Source organism: Ovis aries, chromosome 2 (genome assembly GCF_016772045.2).
Source record: "Ovis aries strain OAR_USU_Benz2616 breed Rambouillet chromosome 2, ARS-UI_Ramb_v3.0, whole genome shotgun sequence".
NCBI classification, from domain to species: Eukaryota; Metazoa; Chordata; class Mammalia; order Artiodactyla; family Bovidae; genus Ovis; species Ovis aries.
In genome coordinates, this window is record NC_056055.1 from 165,775,589 (window position 1) to 165,793,026 (window position 17,438).

The following is a 17,438-nucleotide window of genomic DNA, read 5'->3' on the forward strand; positions in this document are numbered from 1 at the left end:
CTGGTGTGTGTGCTCCTAGTCACTTCGGTAGTGACCAACTCTTTGCAGCTCTATAGAATGAAGCCTGCCGGGCTCCTCTGTCCATAGGATTCTTCAAGCAAGAATACTGGAGTGGGTTGCCATGTGCTCCTCCAGAGGATCTTCCCAAACCTGGGACCAAACACATGTCTCCTGTGTCTTCTGCATTGCAAGTGGAATCTTTGCTGCTGAACCACCAGTGAAGCCCTGGTAGCATGTTAGTAACAACTAGCCAAAGGCTGTTACAGCTATATGCATCAGAGAAGATGCTGGACTGGAGAGGCCAAGATGGAGTCCTCTAGTATTAAGCTTATCTGTAGTCATAGGGCTGTTAGGACTGAGCAGTGGGCAGACTTAGGGGTGATAGTGGTTGTGGTCTGTCATAGATGAGGGCTGACCAGGAGAGCTAAACCCGGGAACTGGCCTAATCTAATGATAGACTAGGGTCACAATTCCATTTAGAATGTCTGACCTGTAAGTGGATACTGGTCCAAAGGCTAGACAAAGTCAAAGTCTGAATCTGATGGAGTGGGTCAGATTTGAACTCTGAATTGCAGGCTAGGGTCATTAATGAATAAGAAAACTTAGACAGAAATGGCACACTCACGTTCAAGCAAGGCCGAAAGGAATGGGTCAGCAGTTGCTTTTTAGCTTCCCATCATTGTGAATTTCCCAGAGAGATTAGGTCTGTCATCAAAATTCTACATGAAGCCTTTTTGCATTTGGTGGAAGGAACCACAGGTAATTCACAGATTCCTGACCACTCTAGAACTCTATGATTTCAACTGAAGTAATGCGTCTTTCAACGAATAGGGTGCACTGCAGTAGTTTAGAAGTTATGCCAGAGTTAGAAGTTTATCCCTGTAGGCTCACCCATTGTGTTCTCGAGTTGGTATGTTTTCTAGGCTTGATTACTCCCTAGAAGAACAATCCTTAATGACAACTTCTCCAGGCCTTCTCAGGATAGGTCCCTTTCCCTGTTTTGTGTGGTGGTGTTGATCGGGTCTTTTGAACCCTGGGATATGGTCAGATGGTCCTATGAAAGATTTGTACTTGAACTAACACCCCTGCCTCTTCTTTCCTGTTTGCTGCCGTCATAGATCAAAGGAGACTAGAATTCACAAGCCCCTTTGTTCTTGGGCTGACTTATTAAAAGGAGTCTTGTCTCCAGAGGATTTAATAATTGAGGTCATGTTGAAATAACATCTTAGAGAGGGTTCCCTAGAGAAGTTTTTTAGAAAAGATTGAGAATGCATTCATCTTGATCTAACTGAGCATTTCCTATAGTAGCAGGATTTAAAAAAACCCTTTTTTTGTTAAGTCATTTAAACATTCATGTTTTATGAGAAAACTTTATGTATGATGAATTTAACCATACATGTGATGAGAGTGTTTTAGTTTCTTGAAGTAGAGAATCAGGTACGTGAATACCAGATCGTTTATCAATTTAGTAGGTTTATAAAGCTTCTAACTGTTGTTTCAGTGTTCTATTGTTTACCCTCCTTCGTTGTGTCTTTTTACTGGGGGCTTCCCAAGTGGTTTGGTGGTAAAGAATCTGCCTGACAATGCAGGAGATGCAGGAGACATTGATTCAGTCCCTGGGTAGGGAAGACCCTGTGGAGGATGAAAAGGCGATCTACTCCAGCATTTTTGCCTGGAATATTCCATGGACAGAGGAACCTGGTGGGCTAGAGTCCATGGGATCGAAAAAGAGCTGGGCATGACTGGGTGACTCAGCACAGCACAGCACAGCACATAATTGATTACTAACAGTTCTGACTGTCATTGTTTTCTACCAGTCAGATATTTGATTTGATCATGTTAACAATATGAAAGGATAAAGGTAGGGTTATGGTTTCTTGAATGGCATACTGTTGTCAGATTTTAGAACCTTCTATATGTCTATATAGCCAGGATGGGCACTTTAAAGTTTACTGAATCAAACAGTAGAACTGTAGTTTTAATGCATGTTTCTGTGCTCAGAAATATATATGCATCTGTGCACACACACACACACACGCACACACACACACACACACAATGTGGATTTCTACTTGCCTCAGCCTTAAAATTTGCATTTGTGGCAGTTTTGGTGGTTAGCCTTGTGAACAACCAAGAGGCCTGATATTATGTCAGTAAAACTGTCTCATAGGTATGATTGAAACAGTTTTATTAGCAGCATATGGGGCATGAAGGAGCCACAGAGGGGAGTTTGGAGTGTGAGGGTGCTGGTCTGTCTTTTTTGGCATATAATTATATCTGTCCTCATGCATGGTGTTATTTGTTGCTGCCTAGGGAACACAGAAGAATAACTTCTAATGTGGTAAAACAAACAAAAAAACAGAATAAATTGTAATTATTGAGTTTATAGGGAATTATTTGGATGAAAGATGTATTTTTTCAAACCTAAACTTTATTTGGTCTTTTAAATTTTATTTATTCAGTCTTTTAAATTAAAACCCAACTTTTCAATAATTTGAATTTTTGGATCAACTTTACATAATAGACGCCTAGCTGACTTTCATAAATGGGGAAGCAATTTGTTTCTTTTTCCTATTGTGACAATGTATGGTTCTGTTTAATTAGTTTTACTAAATATTTATTAATTTTCTTTAGAGGTATTTGTCACATTTAAATGATGAGCGCATGCTGATTACTAGATGCTACAGAGAAGACAATATCAGACACAGCCTCTGGGCTGTGGAGTTTAATTCTATAAAAGCAATCACATGTGGATGATGTTTAAATAGTCAGTGATAGGAATGACAGACACACATGTCAGCCAAGTGGTTACCTCTAAAAGAGGGAAGTGGGATCAGGAAGAGGAACAAAGAATCTTCAATTGTTAATTTTTTTTTTTTTTTAATTTCCTTTTTAGCTAAGATGGATTGTAAGAGATTTTAAAACCAGAAATTCAGGTTGGGACTGCTGCTAAGTCACTTCAGTCGTGTCCAACTCTGTGCGACCCCCGTAGAGGGCAGCCTACCAGGCTCCCCGGTCCCTGGGATTCTCCAGGCAAGAACACTGGAGTGGGTTGCCATTTCCTTCTCCAGTGCATGAAAGTGAAAAGGGAAAGTGAAGTCGCTCAGTCGTGTCTGACTCTCAGCCCACCAGGCTCCTCCGTCCATGGGATTTTCCAGGCGAGAGTACTGGAGTGGGGTGCCACTGCCTTCTCCCAGGTTGGGACTAAGGTAGTGGAATAGTTGGTTGCATCTTCTTTTCCTCCATTTAATTCCTGGCTTGTTCTAAACCAGGGGTCTGAGGATTAGAGAGTAGTAGATTCTGAAAAAAGCCCTGAAGAAAAATGTACTGAAATTTTTTTAAACTTCATCCAGTTCTGCTCACTACCTCAAGACTTAGGTTAAATGCAAGTGTTTATATTATTGTCTACTCTGAAATACTTATATATTTTATAGGTGATTTTCAGTTTTATGGAGGATAGTTACTCAGGCAAAATTCCTTTACTCTAGAATTACTTTTGATCCTAAAACTAGTTTCAGAGAGACCTAGGCCTTTAAAATGGATTAATTATTAAAGTGATTAGTCTCAAAATGGCTAATGTGGTTCCTTCTGTATGCTGGAAAAATAATATTGAAAGCCAAGCTGTTCAATATTTAGATTGCAGTGATTAAGAAAGCAGAATGGATTATATGCTCATTTATAGAGTGTGAGTGAATAGGGTCACACTTCAAGTGCTTTTCAGATACTCATGACTACTGACTGTCATGTTTTATGACAAGATGATTTTATCTAAGAGCTATTTCCATGGGGTTTTTTTATGTGGATGGAAGACCAAATCTCTGCTTGAAAATATAAGCAAGAATCTTTACACTCATTCTCCCTTTTTAAAATCAGGTTGAAAGTGCTGACTGTCCTACGAGGAAAAAGAAGTACAGTTGAATAGTTTTGTTCTACGTGGAGAACAATTTGTTGTTATTGTTGTTCAGTTACTAAGTAATGTCCTGTTCTTTGCAACCCTATGGACTACAGCATGCCAGTCTCCGCTGTCCTCTACTATCTCCTTGAGTTTGCTCAGATTCATGTCCTTTGAATCAGTGATGCCATCCATCCATCTCATCCTCTGCTGGCCCCTTCTCCTCCTGCCCTCCGTCTCTCCTTGAATGAGGGTCTTTTCCAATGAGTTGGCTTTTTCCATCGTGGCCAAAGTATTGGAGCTTCAGCTTCAACGTCAGCCCTCACTAGTGAATACTCAGGGTAGATTTCCTTTAGGATTGACTGGTTTGACATCCTTGCTGTCCACGGAACTCTTCTCCAGCATGGGGAACAATACTTAGTAGAGTTGTACATTTATTGGTGGTGATTTGAGACATATAAGAAGAAAAAATATTGAGTAGTTGTAATATGTTTTAAGAGAAAGTGAGCTTTGCTAAATGAAATAGTAATAATCTTAAATTTATCATTTATTTAAACCTCTCCCACCATATCTTTTAAAAGAGCAGCTAAGAAATATATTCTATCTGATTTGAATTTAATTATTATGATTTTTTTCTTGGGTAAAGTGCCGTATGGACAATGTAGATGACATAACTGATTGAATAATCAACACTTCACCTTACTGACACTTGCTACTAAGTATGTTTATTAAAGTTCAGATAATAATTGAAATAATGAAGTAGGATTACATTAGTAACATAAAATTTGTTCAGAATAAAATAGTATTTGGATTAATTGAAATAATCCATCTGTGCTATAAAATAATGATTAATGGATTGTTGCCTTATATTTGTGAAGCTCTGTGTGTATATGTGTATAGTTATCATTATGCACAAATGTAATTATTTATATTTCTTACATATGCTGTTTCATTTTATCATCACAGCAGTTTTGGAAGTAGGTGGGGTAGGTGAGATTTCTCTTTACTAAATGTGGAAAACTGAGTGCCGTAATGATTGAATTGTTCATGGATAGGGCTGCACTAAAATCAGGGCTTCTGACTTCGGGTTTAGTGCTGTTTTCCAGTGGACTGTAGTCAGAACAGGATACTATGACTTTCCTGTAGGCTTCCCTGGTGATTCAGCTGGTAAAGAATCCGCCTGCAATGCGGGAAACGTGGATTTGATCCCTGGATTGGGAAGATCCCCTGGAGAAGGGAAAGGCCACCCACTCTTGCATTCTGGCCTGGAGAATCCCATGGACTGTATTGTCCGTAGGGTTACAAAAGAGTCTAACAGGACTGAGTAACTTTCACTTTCACTTCAGGGCTGCACTAAAATTAGGGCTCCTGGCTTCCGATTTAGTGTTCTTTCCCAGTGGACTGTAGTCAGAACAGGACACTATGACTTTCCTGTGGTAGTTAATATAACTTAATTACCAAAATGCCTTATTTAGGGTATGCATATTAATTGTAATCAAAACTTAAACACTCTTAGGGCTGTCTTTTTTTGTTGTTGTTGTTCTTCAGTTGCAGCAAAATCTAACTGCCATGTGTTTTGCTACTTATATATATGTCTTTTGGGAGATTTTGGAAAACTAAAGTCTTCTTTCTCCTGTGGAAGTGTTAAAAATCCTAAGAAGCTTTCTTGAGATAAAGTTTCTCCCCTTTCAATGATTAAATGTGCTTTTCTCTTATCTGTGAATTTCACCTTCAGTTTATTGGCAACTGCTTTTTCATGAGAGGATCGTTGAATTATGATTAACTCCTTGCAACCTGGCTTTGGTCCCACCTCTGTACTAGAACTGCACTCTTGAAGGTCACTGGTGACCACATTCTAGCCAACTGTAGAATTTTTTCCTCATTTCTCAATCTCCTTGACTTATAATGCCATATGACCCCAGTTTTTCAGTTACATGAGCACTCAATTTTGGATTTTTGCTTTAAATTCTCTGCTGTCTACACTTCTTACGGTAATACCTGCCTTTGTGGGGTGGGTTTTGTCCTTGTCCTTTGCTAGGTATTTGCTTTTTGCATTTTTAATCTTATCTCTTTAGTTCTTCTTGCTTTGCACTGTTTCATCATTTCTTGTAACTCTTACTGGGATGGATATTGCTGGCAGTTCTCAGCACTCCATTTCACGTCATTGTCCATCACCCAAACTCTTAGTCCTGCACGTCCCTCTGTTTTCGGGTAGTTGTCCTTTTGCAGATCTTTCTTGAGTCATCTCCTTCGGACTCTCTTCTTCTCTGAATTTCTGAGTTTCTTTTACAGAAGGTATTCTCTTAATGCTTTGACATTTTACATTTGGTGCCCCTTATCCCAGTGTCTCTAATGTGCTCAGTCTTTTTTGAAAACACTTCTTAAATTTGTCCTGTCCTCTTCGTTCCTTCATCTTCCCTAAAGTACTTTATAGAGTGTGAAACACTTCCAAATGTAATTTAAAAAATGTAAAATAAGCCAACATAATGCATTGATGAAATAGGAGGGGTGGATTCATTATCCCAATTTGCAGTTCAGGAAACATGTACTGAGAGAAGTGACTTGTCAGAAATACCATTGTTGGTTAAGGTAAGAGCTGTTACTGAAGCCAAGCTAATGTGATTTTAAGTCTGTCCCTGTGCCCAAATCTAGTGACTGTTGTGACTTCCTATTAATGATCTTTTACCTTCCAATTTTGTCCTTTAATTCACTTTGCTTTCTATGCTAGGTTGATGTCTGTATAATCAGTCAAGGTAGCAGCTATTAGAGATTGATACAGTGTCTCAATCACTGTGTTAGATAATGCTATTTAATCCTCAGAACTACTGTGCAAGGTAGATATTGTATCCCTATTTTATAGATAAATACACTGAGGCTTAAAATAACCTGCTAGTCATTTTGTGTGTTGGCATCAAGGTGGGGGTGAAGATTCAAACTCTGACTCCCACTTCTGGTTCTTTTTACAGCTACATTGTGCCAAGTATCAAATTCTTCATGTTACTCTTCTTTCAAAGAACTGTGGTTTCCTTTTGCTTACTTAACCCCATTTGTACCTCTTTATCAACCTTTCTGGATCCTCAGTGATTTGTTTGTAAGTTTCTTTTCTGTTTATTTTTGTCAGAACCCTCCTCAGTGATTCCTCTAATCTTTACCTTGTTCTCATCTCACACAGACCTTATCTAGTCTCACTTTATCACTCTAACTCATGCTATTTACTACCTGTGTAGAAGGGTAGCATCACTGGCACAATAGACCTGAGTCTGAGCAAGCTCTGGGAGATGGTGAAGGACAGGGATGCCTGGCGTGCTGCAGTCCATGGTGTTGCAAAGAGTCGGATATGACAGCTACTGAACAACAACAACAGAATAATTTTACTTCCTCTTCTTTACTTATCCATAGCCAGCTCTTTACCTTTTCTTCCTTCTAACATTTAGTAAGCACTCAAAGCATACATGATGCTATGATGGCAGTTGCTAGTATAGATGAGTGCCTGGGCCTTGTTGGGGAGATGAGTTGGTAATGGGGCCAGCTAGACTGGATTTCCCACTGGGATCTGAGAGCCTTAGCAGAGGGAGGTGTGCATGGATTGTTGTGGCAGCACTCAAGAGGATGTGATTAATTTTACCTGAGTTGTTGGGAAAGATGGGACTGAAGAACTGACATTTGAGCTGTAGTCTTAATGGAGGAGGGGCAGTTCTCCAGGTGGAGAAGGGGAGGGAGCCAGGTTTTGTGGAAAGATGAAATATTTTATGAATAGAGGGATAAAATCACAAGGATGTATGCCATATGTTGGAGTATAAACATTGAAAGTTGCAGGGCTATGCAACGGCGTGTGTTGTTGCCAGGGTGTCTCAAGTGATGGCCTTTCCCTTCATGGAGTCATTGGTCTGGGTCTGTTGTTTGACCTTATACTCTCAGACACCTGGTATGGTGGTCCCATTGAGAGTGTACCTCTCTCAGGAGCAGGGCCACGTTTGCCATACATTAGAAACTGATGTATACATATCTGTATATGTTTATATGTTTGTAAATTTACTAATTTCCAATGAGAAATACAACTGTCAAGCAGATGGGATTGCTCATTTTGGCAGATCAGTTCATTGTTTCCCTATAGGCAGGCTTCTTGGGAAGCCAAGTTGTTAATTTGGAGGTCAGTTGATTGAGAGATACAGCCGTCAGGTTGACCCAGCATTTCTGACCAGAGCATTCTCTTCTGGCAAGATACATGGAACCGTGTTGCCACAGACCACCTATTGAGCATGGCAAGAGAACCTGGAGAAATATTTGTTTGAAGAAGTATCTCTCAGCTGAGTTAGCTTAAGGCTCTCTTACCCACTCTAAGAAGAACATTGCCAAGGAAACCAGATTATTCTAGTCAACTCCGCCAAAACTTCCTTTCCTGTGGTTTGGTTTGATCTTGTGAACATTTGCCTAGAAGGCTTTTCTGATTCCTTTGCTGACCAGTCCTTTCCTTTCCTCCACATTCTGTTTGATGCTTTCTCCTTTTAGATAGGTTGAGGCTTTCTGTCACATTACAGAGAAGTTTTAAGAGCTGGGGAAATAGGAATTTTCATATTTCTGTTTTGATTTATCATATCACATTTATCTTAAATCACATTTTCTTATTTTCAGTTGTTTGGGACTAAAATTAGGAAATAGTGAATATAACCTGAAGCCAAGAATGAGAAATTTATGGTGGTGGGATGTTGGAGATGAGGCTAAAAGATTAGGACCAAATTGTGAAGGGTCTTGGGTGCCATATTAAAGAGTTTGAATTTCAGAGTCCTCTCAGTTCAGTTCTTTCTTCTGTGAATTCTTTTTTTCTCCCCATGTTGTCTTTTCAGTTTAAAAATTTTTGTTATCTATATCAAGTTGTTAATATCTCACTGTGGAGTGTTTGATAATGGCTCTCCTTAAGAGATCTTAAGATTTTTAAGAGATCTTATTTAGATCCTTTATGTTTTGACAGATAAATATTAGGTGATATTATCTGCAGTTTCAACATGAGATGCTTGAGAGCTTAAAGTCTGCTTCTGACTTTCATTGTGCTTTGTAATTCAAGCTTTTTCCACAGCGTCCTCTCTTATCCCCCTATTTTTTAAGGCAGGTGTTGCTTTTTATCTTATTATAATAGTTCTTTTTAATACTATTATATAATATTTTTATTATGGTACTTATATATATGAATAGCTGTCTTATTAATTAATTATCATGTATTTGTCTCTTTTCTCACTGAGCAGTTTGCCAGTTCCTTATATTTAGGTGGAGCTGGTTCTTAAGTCTTTTGTGTTTTATACCTAGCCCTGTTGAATTTAAAGCAATATTTAGACAATAGGATGCTATTTTAAAGCCAGAAGTTAATCTAGCTCAGTACTTATGTTTTCTACATGGGGAAACAGAGATCCAGGGCTGCTGTAATTTGCCACAACATAACTAGTAGAACCATGGCCAGACCCAGACATCGACATGCCTATTCCTACCACCTTTGCACCGTACTGTGCTGGTTCCCTATTTGACTGAGAGAGGTATTCCATAAGGACGGAAGAGACCCTCAAATATCAATGTGTAATTTCCAAAACCACTGTTGAAAAACTTAATTTTAGCAGCTTTTCTTGTTAGTGCTTGGAAGTGTTGAATGTTTTAGGTCTGTGTCATGCAGGAAACCACAAGAGAGGGACATAGGGAAAGGAGTTCATGTATTGAACTTCTGTGTTCCTGTCAAGCATTGTACAGGTGCATTATCACCTCAGCTCTTTACTGCTGCAGTCCTGTGAACTGTTACCCACATTTTGCAATGAGCAAACTGAGCCTCACAGGGGTGAAGCAATCTTGCAAGTAGAACTAAAAGATGTGGGGTGTAAGCCCAGGTCTACATAACTACAGTGACCTCGCTCTTTGAATTATGCTTCACTGTTACAGCTCTCAGCCAAAGCCAAGAATAGCAACTGTAGCAGCAGGTACCACACCTGACTTTCTAATGAGGGGAAGTCCAGCAGCCGTCCCCCATTGTCTGTGGCAGGAGGTGAGTTTGTGCCCGAACTGGGTGGTAGTGTCTGACTCACTAAGTAATCTCACATTTTCTAACCATGGCTTGTGGCTCATATTTGTGACCTTTAATATAGGTATCTTATGTCATCATTCCCATTTCCATTCTGTGGGAGAATAGCACCAGATTATAAACCCACATGTCTCATTCTTGGTTCTACCTAAGCCTCACTTTCCATCTTGTTAATGTGCCTTCTTTCTTCCTTTTCTGTCTCCACTCTTAACTCTTGTTGTAGAGAGAAAATTCTATGTGCTTGTATCAGTGGTACTGGAATGGATGAGCTTCAGTCCCCGCCCCCCCCCCCCCCCCCCAATTCTTCTGTGTTGGTATGAAGAATCATGGGACAAAAAAAAAGGTGATGCATAATCACATTATTTGTCTTCAAGTAAAACATTTTTCAAAGTGGTAAGATATATGCAATTCATAACTTATATACAGTTCATCATTCATATTTATAAAATCTGTGTTTTGGTGCTAGATGTACTTACTTTAAGTTTCAAAGAATTATTTAAAAATACTTTTGAATCATCTCCCTAAGAGCTTTCAACACTGTATAAATAGTACACTTTTTAGCATTTCCTTTTGCATACCTGCAGTTTGCATCATCTTTGAAATTGTTTACCACTTTTTTTTTTTTGCAAGGCACATGTGAAGACTCAGCCAACAAATGTCATTATATATGTGGGTTTCAGAAAGCAACCAGGGGAAGTTTTATGTAACCTTTTCAAAGAGTTGTTACCTGGGCTTTCCCCATTTCAGAGCAAAACCAGATGTAAACCAAGGATGTGAACGAGTGTGCGTGCTTTTGAATTTGTTCATTCTTTTAGGTTTTTCCAGTGATCATTTTTGTTAAAATATTACACCTACCCCCTTGGAATTTAGATTGTTTCTGGTAAATAGTTCACTATAATCTGGTGATTTCTGTCACTTTGCTTGTCCAGTTAAATTCTTTTGGATTGTTTTTTAAAAAAGACAACACCGTTGTGAGATGAGGAATTAGAACCAATGCATTTGATTAAAAGTGTTCATGGGGGAAAATATGCTAAGAAGCCATTAGAATTTCCCCTTCATGCCAGAAATGCATTAGACTAGTAGATGGTACTGAGGGACGTAACTCAAGGGAATGGCCTGAGGTAGAAGTTTTTGGATACTAAGAATACAGAGTGAAAGAGGATAGTGTTTCTTAGCATGGGAAGTGTAGTCCCTTTTCTAAGTGGAAAGGCTCAAACCGTAAACCACTGTGTTGAGATGGCATTTTTACTTATTTGCAGTTTCTTTTTTGTTTAATTAAAGGTTGGTTGTAATTAAGATGAATTTTTAAAAAATCCCGTGTTGTCTATATTGCCCCACAAACATCCACTAAGAATGAATTAAAATTTTGTTAGTGGTGTCTGTGTTATGTTTATTCCTTCAGGTTTTAAATTTCATATGATCAGTGCCTTTTGCTAGAACACAGCATGCTTTATATTTGTTTTATAATTATCCAGGACAGACTTTCTTATGTATGTGATGGCACATAAGGTATTTAAGAAAATTTCATGTTTTGCTTCTACAGAGTGGGTACTAGACAGTTACTGATTGAATAAATTAAGAGTAAATAACTGTTTGAATACAGAAGTATGTGGGGGCATGTATGATTTTCTATTCTGAGTCAGAGTCATGATTTCTATGATAAAGTCCTTAAAATACAAATTTATATGAAATGTTTAGGTACTCAGTATATAAGAACTCACTATAAAAAATAAGGATGAATACATTTTAAAAATCTATAAATAAATAGTTATTATAATTTGCAATGTTAAGACATTTTTTTTCCTTTTATGCACACATACCCCCCCCCCACACATACACTTATACATTTATAGATGGAGAAATAAGAGAAAAATTTTAATGGTATGAGCATCCTACATGCTACTTTCAAATAGACTGTAGCTTGCCAGGCTCCTCTGTCCATAAGATTTTCCAAGAATGCTGGAGTGGGTTGCCATTTCCTTCTCCATGATTTTAAGAGAAGTAAAAGAAATTAAAAACAAAAGGAGTTATAGTAATAGTATAGTAAAAAAGAGTTAAAGATGCTTATGTTAAAGATGCTTAACATAAGAAATAGCTAAGTGATTTCACTAAAGTAGAAAGAAATTATGAAAAATGGTTACAGATCAGGATCATTATATTATATATAAATATTAACTATATATTGTTATATCAGTTTATTTCCTGCAATAAAAAGTAATAAATTAACATATTTCCCTTTTCCTGCCTCCTAATTTTTGTTACTTATATTAAATTTGTACCTTATCAAGTTGTGTAACACTTGCATTCTATTTTGTAACTAGTTTTCACAGTTATTTAGTCTTCAGTTCAGTTCAGTTCAGTCGCTCAGTCGTGTCCGACTCTTTGTGACCCATGAATCGCAGCACGCTGGGCCTCCCTGTCCATCACCAACTCCGGGAGTTCACTCAGACTCACGTCCATTGAGTCAGTGATGCCATCCAGCCATCTAATTCTCTGTCGTCCCCTTCTCCTCCTGCCCCCAATCCCTCCCAGCATCAGAGTCTTTTCCAATGAGTCAACTCTTCGCATGAAAGAAATCCCAGGGCTGATCTCCTTCAGAATGGACTGGTTGGATCTCCTTGCAGTCCAAGGGACTCTCAAGAGTCTTCTCCAACACCACAGTTTAAAAGCATCAATTCTTCGGCGCTCAGCTTTCTTTGCAGTCCAACTCTCACATCCATACATGACCACAGGAAAAACCATAGCCTTGACTAGACGGACCTTTGTTAGTCTTAGTTTTATATTTAAAAGTATTCAGTGCTTACTACTTTCTCTTTTGCTTTTTAATACAGCAGATTGCCTTGGGAAAATTCTCTCCTCTGGAACTGATGTACCTAAATAAGTGCCACCTTTTTTTTTTTTTTCTTAAAGAGAATATATTTCTTTGGTCAGTAGATGGAGAAACTGAATCCTATAGAATAAAATCAAGTTTTGACTCATGCAACTTGATTATAAAATATTAGTTTGCTTAAAGTGTAGTCATTGAAATGTGAGTGTAATTTTTTTATTCCTTCCTTCTTCTTTCCTTTTTTCCCTTCTTCCTTCCTTCCTTTCATTTATTTATTTTAAAAAAGTATTTGATGTATAGGTCAAGCAGTAAAAACTATATAAAAATAGTCTATATGAAATTGAAGTTGAAATTCAATGTTAGGATCACTTTAAAAAGTTCATACAGTACATTAATGGCATATGACACAACCCTAGCATAATAAATAGCATTTAATGCTACACAGTTAGTTGAGGTGGTGCATGCCGTTAGGGAGGAAAATCGAAGCAGAACTATGGGCCCAGAAAAGCATACATTGGACTAAAAGAATACCTGTTGGTTCTGTGCTATTGAGGGAAAGAACTCCTAATAGGAAATCAACTATACAGGCAGCCTGGGGTCAGAATGCAAATGGTTTTGAAAATCTAAGTGGTTTAGAATTCACTAAGTAGGAAATGAGGAGTAACGGATGGCTTCTTTAATGTTTATTTTGATTTATTTTTCATTGAATGAAAGATTCTTTAAATTCTACAGTGCTTTACATTTTTAAAAGCTTCACACGCATGATTTCATATAGTTTCATAATAACCCTCCCCCACCCTTATATTGCCATTTGTTATTTTCTTTTAGTTGTGTATTTAAAAAATATTGCTTATTTGTGCCTGAAAAATAAAACCCTGGAATACCTGATGACTTGAAAAGTTATTGTTGTTGTTGTTTAGTTGCTAAGTTGTGTTCAAGTTTTTGTGATCCCATGGACTGTAGCCCACTAGGCTCCTCTGTCCATGAGATTTTGCAGGCAAGAATACTAGAGTGGGCTATCATCGCCTCCTCCAGGAGATCTTCCTAACCCAGGGATTGAACCTGTGTGTCCTACATCCCCTGCATTGGCAGGAGGATTTTGTTTTTTTTACCACTGGACCACCTGGGAATCCCACTCTCAGAAAGAGTCAGTACTTGATCCAGTTGGTTCTATAAAAGCAGAGGTCCATGAGCATCTCCCAGGGCATCCTGAGGCTGTTGCACATGCCAGTTCTGCTATACTTGCTGAGATTGCTGACTGTACTTCCGTTTCTCAAAGACCAGAAATGGAAGGACCCAGTTTCTTTGGGGTGCCCGTTGAAACAATTTTCCCTTGTTTTCTCCAGTGAGCTTTTGTTGGTACTTTTTTATTCTCCTTTCCTTGCACTTGGTGATGGAATTCTCCAGGCTAGAATCCTGTGGTGGGTAGCTGTTCCTTTCTACAGGGGATCTTCCCAACCCAGGGATTGAACCCAGGTCTCCCACATTGCAGCCAGATTCTTTACCAGCGGAGCTGCAAGGGAAGCCTGAGAATGCTGGAGTGGGTCTTCTATCCCTTCTCCAGCGGAGCTTCCCGACCCAGGAATTGAACCAGGGTCTTCTGTATTGCAGGTGGATTCTTTACCATCTGAACTATCGGAAGCCCTTGGTGATGGGAGACAGCATTAAAGCAGCTTTGTGTTTTAATCATGCTTTGAATATGACTCCTCTCTGGACCCATCCATTCAGAGGACAAAGAACCAGCTCTTTCTCCATTCTGTGAAAATAAATTTAGTTTCTTTATATCAATATGTATCTCCTTGTCTCCCTTCTTTAATTCTTTATTTTGATTCATTTCTTGGCTTGCTGAATTTATTAGGTGTTTTGTTTTTTAATTTTTGTTGTTGTTATATTTAAGTGTGTCTATGCAGAGTACATCATGAGAAATGCTGGACTGGATGAAGCACAAGCTGGAATCAAGATTGCTGGGAGAAATATCAAAAATCTCATATAGGCACATGACATCACCCTTATGGCAGAAAGCAAAGAACTAAAGAGCCTCGTGATGAAAGTAAAAGAGGAGAGTGAAAAAGTTGGTTTAAAACTGAACATTCAGAAAGCTAAGATCATGGCATCCAGTCCCATCATTTCATGGCAAATAGATGGGGGAACAGTGGAAACAGTGACAGACTTTTTTTTGGGCTCCAAAATCACTGCAGATGGTGACTGCAGACATGAAATGAAAAGATGCTTGCTCCTTGGAAGAAAAGTTATGACCAACCTAGACAGCATATTGAAAAGCAGAGACATTACTTAGCAAACAAAGGTCTGTCTAATCGAAGCTATGTTTTTTCCAGTAGTCACCTATGGCTGTGAGAATTGGACGTAAAGAAAGGTGAGTGCCGAAGAATTGAAGCTTTTGAACTGTGGTGTTGGAGACAACTCTTGAGAGTCTCTTGGACTGCAAGGAGATCCAACCAGTCTATCCTAAAGGAAATCAGTCCTGAATATTCACTGGACTAATTGAGGCTGAAGCTGAAACTCCAATGATTTGGCCACCTGATGCAAAGAACTGACTCATTTGAAAAGACCCTGATGCTGGGAAAGATTGAAGGCGGGAAGAGAAGGGGACAACAGAAGATGAGATGGTTGGATGGCATCACCAACTCAATGGACACAAGTTTGAGCAAGCTGTGGGAGTTGGTGATGGACAGGGAAGCCTGGCATGCTGCAGTCCATGAGGTCACAGAGTCAGACATGACTGAGTGACCGAACTGAACTGAAACAATATACAGAACTCTAGTGAAAATGCATACTGGAAGTAGAAGTATATAAAAGGAGTGGGAATGAAGATACTGAATAATTATGTACAGCACATGTATAGAATAAGAGCAATGTAAGTATTGTTTAGTCATAAGAAGTTGAAAGGAAGTTGGAAGGACTGATGCTGAAGCTGAAACTCCAGTACTTTGTTGACCTGATGCAAAGAACTGACTCATTTGAAAAGACCCTGATGCTGGGAAAGATTGAAGGTGGGAGGAGAAAGGGATGACAGGATGAGATAGTTGGATGGCATCACTGACTCAATGGACATGAGTTTGAGTAAACTCCGGGAGTTGGTGATGGACAGGGAGGGATGCCTGGTGTGCTGCAGTCCATGGGGTCACAGAGAGTTGGACACAACTGAGTGAACTGAACTGAAGCCTATATCTATTTATAAATCTACTTATTTATATATATGTCTTTTTTGAGAGGAGCTCATGGTTGCTGAGATTCTTGAGTAGTTGAATGCTTTAAAGTGTTTGTAGGCTTCTTTTGTGCTTTACGGACAATTTGGTTGGGCATCACATAATTGGATGTTAGATCTTTCCTTTAGAACTCTGAAGACATTGCATTATCATCTCCAGGTACTAGTGAATGGTGCTATAGAAAAGTCTAAAGCCACTCTTGTTTTTTCTGCCTTTTTACTGATATAATGTATATTTATTGTTTCATCTTTCTTAATTTCTAAATGAGGATGTGTCTTAGTATTAATTGTTTTGAATTATTTTTTCTGGAACATTTTCTTAAGTATTTATTCCCACCCTCCCAAAAGAGAAAGTTTTCTTTATTATATTGCATTTTTGTTTCATTTGTTCTGTTTTCTTTTTCAAAAATGTCAAGGGTATATTGGCTGAATCTTTTTTATTGCTATCTTCTATATTGATCATCTCATTTCATCTCTAATATAGCGTTCAAAATTTTCCATTTTGTGTGCTTTTTCACAAGCCCATTTTCTGTTTTCCTGACTTTCAATATTAAGTGTTCTGGTTTTTGTTGCTTCTTTTGTGACATATATATATATCAGTTCAGTTCAGTTCAGTCTCTCAGTCATGTCTGACTGTTTGCGACCCCATGAATCGCAGCACGCCAGGCTTCCCTGTCCATCACCAACTCCCGGAGTTCACTCAGACTCACGTCCATCGAGTCAGTGATGCAATCCAGTCATCTCATCATCGGTCGTCCCCTTCTCCTCCTGCCCCCAATCCCTCCCAGCATCAGAGTCTTTTCCAGTAAATCAACTGTTCACGTGAGGTGACCAAAGGACTGGAGTTTCAGCTTTAGCATCATTCCTTCCAAAGAAATCCCAGGGTTGATCTCCTTCAGAATGGACTGGTTGGATCTCCTTGCCGTCCAAGGGACTCTCAAGAGTCTTTTCCAACACCACAGTTCAAAAGCATCAATTCTTCGGCACTCAGCCTTCTTCACAGTCCAACTCTCACATCCATACATGACCACTGGAAAAACCATAGCCTTGACTAGATGGATCTTAGTCGGCAAAGTAATGTCTCTGCTTTTGAATATACTATCTAGGTTGGTCATAACTTTTCTTTCAAGGAGGTAAGCATCTTTTAATTTCATGGCTGCAGTCACCATCTGCAGTGATTTTGGAGCCCCCCAAAATAAAGTCTGACACTGTTTCCACTGTTTCCCCATCTATTTCCCATGAAGTGATGGGACCGGATGCCATGATCTTCGTTTTCTGAATGTTGAGTTTTAAGCCAACTTTTCCACTCTCCTCTTTCACTTTCATCAAGAGGCTTTTTAGTTCCTCTTCACTTTCTGCCATAAGGGTGGTGTCATCTGAGTATCTGAGGTTATTGATATTTCTCCTGACAATCTTGATTCCAGCTTGTGTTTCT

General features: G+C 38.8%; 1 protein-coding gene across 12 annotated transcripts in view; it reads left to right on the plus strand.

The window, feature by feature from the left end:
* The window catches only part of GTDC1 (glycosyltransferase like domain containing 1), a 523,084-nt gene that overhangs the window by 49,472 nt on the left and 456,174 nt on the right, over positions 1 to 17,438 (plus strand). The window contains exon 5 of one of the 12 annotated variants that reach the window (XM_060410058.1): positions 1 to 17,438. This exon is cut by the window's left edge and continues 36,432 nt beyond it; it is cut by the window's right edge and continues 16,805 nt beyond it. The exons of the other annotated variants lie outside the window; for them this stretch is intronic. The gene's annotated coding sequence lies outside the window, so the exon portion shown is untranslated. 12 annotated transcript variants of the gene reach the window in all.